General features: G+C 41.7%; 1 non-coding gene across 1 annotated transcript; it reads left to right on the forward strand.

The window, feature by feature from the left end:
* The first annotated feature begins 6,265 nt into the window (after positions 1 to 6,265).
* trnat-agu (transfer RNA threonine (anticodon AGU)) lies at positions 6,266 to 6,338 on the forward strand. Its single transcript has one exon. It is a non-coding gene; the product is annotated as a tRNA-Thr (tRNA).
* The last annotated feature ends 1,806 nt before the right edge of the window (positions 6,339 to 8,144 follow it).

The raw sequence follows: 8,144 nt of genomic DNA on the forward strand, positions 1-8,144 counted from the left end.
TTGTGTGGTGGAGAGTTCTATAGAAAACATGCATAAAATTGGCAAGAAAAGCATCCTATTTGAATTTAAGCCAAGTTGAGGAACTGTTCCATCATGCTCTGAAACGCTGTTTTTGGCAGTAAAAAAGTTACAAACGTGAATATTTCCAAAACTAAAGCTTTTCCGTTGGTTCCAAAGGCCTGTAATGTTGTGTGGTGGAGAGTTCTATAAAAAAACATGCATAAAATTGGCAAGAAATGCATCCTATTTGATTTTATAGCCAAGTTGAGGAAACTGTGCCATCATGCTCTGAAACGCTGTTTTTGGCAGTGAAAAAGTTACAAACGTGAATATTTCCAAAACTAAAGCTTTTCCGTTGGTTCCAAAGGCCTGTAATGTTGAGTGGTGGAGAGTTCTATAGAAAACATGCATAAAATTGGCAAGAAAAGCATCCTATTTGATTTTATAGCCAAGTTGAGGAAACTGTGCCATCATGCTCTGAAACGCTGTTTTTGGCAGTGAAAAAGTTACAAACGTGAATATTTCCAAAACTAAAGCTTTTCCGTTGGTTCCAAAGGCCTGTAATGTTGTGTGGTGGAGAGTTCTATAGAAAACATGCATAAAATTGGCAAGAAAAGCATCCTATTTGATTGTATAGCCAAGTTGAGGAAACTGTGCCATCATGCTCTGAAACGCTGTTTTTGGCAGTGAAAACGTTACAAACGTGAATATTTCCAAAACTAAAGCTTTTCCGTTGGTTCCAAAGGCCTGTAATGTTGTGTAGTGGAGAGTTCTATAGAAAACATGCATAAAATTGGCAAGAAAAGCATCCTATTTGATTTTATAGCCAAGTTGAGGAAACTGTGCCATCATGCTCTGAAACGCTGTTTTTGGCAGTGAAAAAGTTACAAACGTGAATATTTCCAAAACTAAAGCTTTTCCGTTGGTTCCAAAGGCCTGTAATGTTGTGTGGTGGAGAGTTCTATAGAAAACATGCATAAAATTGGCAAAAAAAAAGCATCCTATTTGATTTTATAGCCAAGTTGAGGAAACTGTGCCATCATGCGCTGAAACGCACGGTCCCGCCCACATGTAGGTCAACCTTCTCAAGTAAGAGCTGTGTTGACAGTGGGTCAGTGGTTAGAGTGTTGCTTTCGCAATCCAGAGGTTGTGGGTTCCTATCACGCTGATCACTCCACTCCCATTCATGCCTGACCTTTTCATCTTTTTCGCGCCATTCATCCTTTTGTCTTTTCTTCCATTGTTGTACTCCCTCTCTTTTCTTAATTTCACACTTTCCCACATCATCCTTTCCTTTTTCATGCCTTATCTTCTCTTCCATCCTTCCTGCCGTTCGTAACTTCAAAATGTTGCCGTGTACATCGGGAACTCATCCCCAACAAACAAATCGACAAAAACAAAACTTTCTCATCTTTCTTTTACACCGCCTTAAAGAATTTACGGGCCCACGCACGCAAACACGCAAAGCACGTGACGTCACGCATGGTGCCACCCACATATTTGTGTCAACTACTATTACTAAGATTGTATGGCGGCCCCGTGGATCAGCGGTTAGGGCATTGGCTTAGTGAGCCAGGGTTTGTGGGTTCGAATCCTGCTAGGGCCTCAACTCCAAGTGTTCCCTTCCCTATTAATTTCAGTTTTCATTGAAATCGTCTTTTATCAAAAGTGCTCCAAACTAACTGGAATCAAATAAAAGTGTTGATTTTGGAGCTGTTTTAATTATTTTTATTAATTTTTTATTTTTTTGGAGAAAAGACTTCGGGTGAGGAGGAGGCGACGCTTCGTAGCCGACCAACTGTTGACTGCTAACGCTAGCTAGCCACTATGGCTATCTGCACTTTTAGCTCATCTTTTCATCCACCATCATCCATCATTCGTAACTTCAAAATGTTGTCGTGTTCATCGGGAAGTCAACCCCAACAAACAAATCAACAAAAGAAAACTTTCTCATCGCTCTGTCAATGCCCGCGCACGCAAATACGCATGTGACGTCACGCACGGTCCCGCCCACATGTGTGTCAACCTTCTCAAGTATGAGCCGTGTTGACCGTGGGTCAGTAGTTAGAGCGTTGCTTTCGTAATCCAGAGGTTGTGGGTTCATATCCCGCTGATCACTCCCATTCATCCCTGATCTTTTTCGCACCATTCTTGCCATTCATTCTTTTGTCTTTTCTTCCATTGTTATACTACCTCTCTTTTCTTAATTTCACACTTTCCCACATCATCCTTTCCTTTTTCATGCCTTATCTTCTCTTCCATCCTTCCAGCCGTTCGTAACTTCAAAATGTTGCCGTGTACATCGGGAACTCATCCCCAACAAACAAATTGACAAAAACAAAACTTTCTGAAATTTCTTTTACACCGCCTTGAAGAATTTACGGGCCCACGCACGCAAACACGCAAGCATGTGACGTCACGCATGGTGCCACCCACATATTTGTGTCAACTACTATTATTATTGCTACTAACCCGTGGCTCAGCGGTTAGGGCATTTGCCTCGTGAGCCAGGGTTTGTGGGTTCGAATCCCACTAGGGCCTCAACTCCAAGCGTTCCCTTCCCTATTAATTTCAGTTTTCATTGAAATCGTCTTTTGTCAAAAGTGCTCCAAACTAACTGGAATCAAGCAAAAGTGTTGATTTTGGAGCTGTTTTAATTATTTTTATTTTTTTTTTATTTTTTGGAGAAAAGACTTCGGGTGAGGAGGAGGCGACGCTTCGTAGCCGACCAACTGTTGACTGCTCACGCTAGCTAGCCTCTATGGCTATCTGCACTTTTAGCTCATCTTTTCATCCACCCATCTTTCCTTTCCTTCATTTCCATATTTCCTTCCCTTTTCATCCACCGGTCTTTCCTTGAGTCCTTCCTTTCCTTCTCTTCTACCCATCTTTCTTTTAGATCCTTCCCTTTTCATCTTCTCTTCCATCCTTCATTTCCTCCATATTTTTGTTCCCTTTTCACCCACCCGTCTGTTCTTGTTCATCCTTCTCTTCTTCTTTTCAATCTTCTCTTCTATCCTTCATTTCCATATTTCTTTCCTTGAGTTCATCCTTCTTTTCCATATTTCCTTCTCTTCTCATCCACTCGTCTTTCCTTTCAATCCTTCCCTTCCTGATCATCTTCTCTTCCATCCTTCATTTCCATATTTCCTTCGCTTTTCATCTTCCTTCCCTTTTCCTTGAGTTCATCCTTCACTTCTTCCATCTTTCCTTGATTTCATCTTTCCTTCTTTTTCATCTTTTCATCCACCCATCTTTCCTTTATTTCCATAATTCTTTCCTTGAGTTCATCCTTCATTTCTTCCCTCGAGTTCATCCTTCTTTTCCATATTTCCTTCCTTTTCATCCACCCGTCTTTCCTTGAGTCCATCCTTCTCTTCCGTCCTTCATTTCTTCCATCTTTTCTTCTCATTCTTTCTTTTTCATCCTTCCATTCCAGCCGTGTTTCCTTGTTCATCCTTTACCTTCTTTTTCATCTATTTATCCACCCATCTTTCCACCCATCTTTCCTTATTTCCATTTTACCCCTTTTCATTCACCCTCTTTTCCATATTTCCTTCTCTTTTCATCCACCCATCTTTCCTTTCCTTCATTTCCATATTTCCTTCCCTTTTCATCCACCCGTCTTTCCTTGAGTCCATCCTTTCCTTCTTCCGTCCGTCATTTCTTCCATCTTTTTTCTTCTCATTCTTTCTTTTTCATCCTTCCATTCCAGCCGTGTTTCCTTGTTCATCCTTTACCTTCTTTTTCATCTATTTATCCACCCATCTTTCCTTTATTTCCATTTTTACTTCCCTTTTCATCCACCCATCTTTTCCATATTTCCTTCTCTTTTCATCCACCATCTTTCCTTTCCTTCATTTCCATATTTCCTTCCCTTTTCATCCACCCGTCTGTTCTTGTTCATCCTTCTCTTCAATCTTCTCTTCCATCCTTCATTTCCATATGTCTTTCCTTCTTTTCATCCACCCATCTTTCCTTTCCTTCATTTCCATATTTCCTTCCCTTTTCATCCACCCGTCTTTCCTTGAGTCCAACCTTTCCTTCTCTTCTGTCCTTCATTTCTTCCATTCCACCCGTTTCCTTGTTAATCCTTTACCTTCTTTTTCATCTATTTATCCACCCATCTTTCCTTTATTTCCATTTTACCTACCCTTTTCATCCACCCATCTTTTCCATATTTCCTTCTCTTTTCATCCACCCATCTTTCCTTTCCTTCATTTCCAAATTTCCTTTTCATCCACCCATCTGTTCTTGCTCATCCTTCTCTTCAATCTTTCATTTCCATATTTCTTTCCTTGTGTTCAACCCTTCCTTCTTTTCATCTACCCATCTTTCCTTTCCATATTTCCTTCCCTTTTCATCCACCCGTCTATCCTTGAGTTCATCCTTTCCTTCTCTTCTGTCCTTCATCCTTCCATTCCACCCATGTTTCTTCTTCATCCTTTACCATCTATTTATCCACCCATCTTTCCATTATTTCCATCCCTTTTCATCCACCCATCTGTCCTTCAGTATATTACATTCTTTGCTTGAGTTCAACTGTCCTTTAGTTCCTTTTCATCCACTCATCTGTCCTTCAATTCATCCTTTCCTTAGTAATCCTAGATTATCCCCCTATTCATTTTCCGTTTGGTCATTTCCGCCAAATCATGTCATTGTTACCCTTCTTGAAACCTTATATCGGCAATGTTCTTCCTTCTTTACCTTGTCCAGGGAATTATCCAGCCTTCAATGTAGTTGAATACAATTCCTACCTTTTCTTCCATTCCATTCGATTGCTGTATTTGCACTCTCTTTTCTTCAGTTCCCTTCTATGTTATTTTCTCTTCCTTCCAATTTAGAGTCCAATTAATGTCGCCTGTTCTTAGGAGGAGAGGACTCCACACAGGGAGGGGGCGGGGCTCGAACCCGGGTCCTCAGAACCGAAATGCAAACGCTCTACCAACTGAGCTAATGTGCTGTCCCTGTGTCTTAGCCTTTCTGCTCTACTTTAACCTTCGGAACTTCAAAATGTTGCCGTGTACATCTGGAATTCACCCCCAACAAACAACTCGACAAAAAAAAAACTTTCTCCTCTTTCTCAGTGGTTAGGGCAATGACCTAGTGAGCCAGGGTTTGTGAGTTCGAATCCCACTAGGGCCTCAACTCCAACCATTCGCTTCTCTTCCCTATTAACTTCTGTTTTCATTGAAATCGTCTTTTATCAAAAGTGCTCCAAACTTTTGATTTCTTCAAAAGTACTCGATACCACTCAAACAAAAGTACTCTCATCTTCATTTAGCAAAAGCACTTGAACTTTTTTTTCTCAAAACTACTCTTAAGATCTTATTTTACTTGACTAATCTTCATTTCTAGAAAGAAAGAAACAACCTCTCCGAAAACAAAATTACAATTGCGCATTTCACTTTTCATCCGGGTTTTTCTTCTCCACTTCTTTTTATCGTGCCCACTTCACCCTTTGATTTCGAGTGAGGAATTTGAGTCTCCAAGATTTTCCGACATGCATTGCGAAAGATATCCTTCGTTTGCTCTTTCCGGGTTGCTTGAAGAGCAAATGGAGAAACGACTGGTAACTTCAATTCAAGTGTGTGTACATTTGCCACTTCCGCGGACTTCGCGGTGAAACTTTTCATAATAACTTTAGCTTGAACGTTCGTAACTTCAAAATGTTGTCGTGTTCATCGGGAAGTCACCCCCAACAAACAAATCAACAAAAGAAAACTTTCTCATCGCTCTGTCAATGCCCGCGCACGCAAATACGCACGTGACGACACGCACGGTCCCGCCCACATGTGTGTCAACCTTCTCAAGTATGAGCAGTGTTGACCGTGGGTCAGTGGTTAGGGCGTTGCTTTCGTAATCCAGAGGTTGTGGGTTCGTATCCCGCTGATGACGCCACTCCCATTCATGCCTGACCTTTCCTTCCTTTTCGCACCATTCTTGCCATTCATTCTTTTGTCTTTTCTTCCATTGTTGTTATCTCTCTCTTTTCTTAATTTCACACTTTCTCCCATCATCCTTTCCTTTTTCATGCCTTATCTTCTCTTCCATTCTTCCAGCCGTTCGTAACTTCAAAATGTTGCCGTGTACATCGGGAACTCATCCCCAACAAACAAATTGACAAAAACAAAACTTTCTCATCTTTCTTTTACACCGCCTTGAAGAATTTACGGGCCCACGCACGCAAACACGCAAGCACGTGACGTCATGCATGGTGCCACCCACATATTTGTGTCAACTACTATTACTATGATTGTATGGCGGCCCTGTGGATCAGCGGTTAGGGCATTGGCTTAGTGAGCCAGGGTTTGTGGGTTCAAATCCCACTAGGGCCTCAACTCCAAGCGTTCCCTTCCCTGTTAATTTAAGTTTTCATTGAAATCGTCTTTTATCAAAAGTGCTCCAAACTAACTGGAATCAAACAAAAGTGTTGATTTTGGAGCTGTTTTATTATTTTTATTTTTTTTTTATTTTTTGGAGAAAAGACTTCGGGTGAGGAGGAGGCGACGCTTCGTAGCCGACCAACTGTGACTGCTAACGCTAGCTAGCCTCTATGGCTATCTGCACTTTTAGCTCATCTTTTCATCCACCATCATCCATCATTCGTAACTTCAAAATGTTGTCGTGTTCATCGGGAAGTCAACCCCAACAAACAAATCAACAAAAGAAAACTTTCTCATCGCTCTGTCAATGCCCGCGCACGCAAATACGCATGTGATGTCACGCACGTCCCCGCCCCACTGTGTGTCAACCTTCTCAAGTATGAGCCATGTTGACCGTGGGTCAGTGGTTAGAGCGTTGCTTTCGTAATCCAGAGGTTGTGGGTTCATATCCCGCTGATCACTCCCATTCATCCCTGACTTTTCCTTCCTTTTCATCTTTTTTGCACCATTCTTGCCATTCATTCTTTTGTCTTTTCTTCCATTGTTGTAATCCCTCTCTTTTCTTAATTTCACACTTTCTCCCATCATCCTTTCCTTTTTCATGCCTTATCTTCTCTTCCATTCTTCCAGCCGTTCGTAACTTCAAAATGTTGCCGTGTACATCGGGAACTCATCCCCAAAAAACAAATTGACAAAAACAAAACTTTCTCATCTTTCTTTTACACCGCCTTGAAGAATTTACGGGCCCACGCACGCAAACATCTAAGCACATGACGTCATGCATGGTCCCACCCACGTATTTGTGTCACTACTATTACTATAATTGTATGGCGGCCCGTGATCAGCGGTTAGGGTATTGCCTTAGTGATCCGGGTTTGTGGGTTGAATCCCACTAGGGCCTCAACTCCAACCCTTCCCTATTAATTTCAGTTTTCATTGAAATCGTCTTTTATCAAAAGTACTCCAAACAACTGGAATCAAGCAAAAGTGTGATTTTGGAGCTGTTTTAAGTATTTTTTATTTTTTGGAGAAAAGACTTCGGGTGAGGAGGAGGCGACGCTTCGTAGCCGACCAACTGTTGACTGCTAACGCTAGCTAGCCTCTATGGCTATCTGCACTTTTTGCTCATCTTTTCATCCACCATAATCCATCATTCGTAACTTCAAAATGTTGTCGTGTTCATCGGGAAGTCAACCCCAACAGACAAATCAACAAAAGAAAACTTTCTCATCGCTCTGTCAATGCCCGCGCACGCAAATACGCGCGTGACGTCACGCACGGTCCCGCCCACATGTGTGTCAACCTTCTCAAAGATGAGCCGTGTAGACAGTGGGTCAGTGGTTAGAGCGTTGCTTTCGTAATCCAGAGGTTGTGGGTTCGTATCCTGCTGATCACTCCACTCCCATTCATATCTGACCTTTCCTTCCTTTTCATCTTTTTCGCACCATTCTTGCCATTCATTCTTTTGTCTTTTCTTCCATTGTTATACTCCCTCTCTTTTCTTAATTTCACACTTTCCCACATCATCCTTTCCTTTTTCATGCCTTATCTTCTCTTCCATCCTTCCTGCCGTTCGTAACTTCAAAATGTTGCCGTGTACATCGGGAACTCATCCCCAACAAACATATCGACAAAACAAAACTTTCTCATCTTTCTTTTACACCGCCTTGAAGAATTTATGGGCCCACACACGCAAACACGCAAGCACGTGACGTCACGCATGGTGCCACCCACATATTTGTGTCAACTACTATTACT

The sequence above is a fragment of the Syngnathoides biaculeatus genome, unplaced genomic scaffold (assembly GCF_019802595.1).
Source record: "Syngnathoides biaculeatus isolate LvHL_M unplaced genomic scaffold, ASM1980259v1 ctg228_pilon_pilon, whole genome shotgun sequence".
NCBI classification, from domain to species: Eukaryota; Metazoa; Chordata; class Actinopteri; order Syngnathiformes; family Syngnathidae; genus Syngnathoides; species Syngnathoides biaculeatus.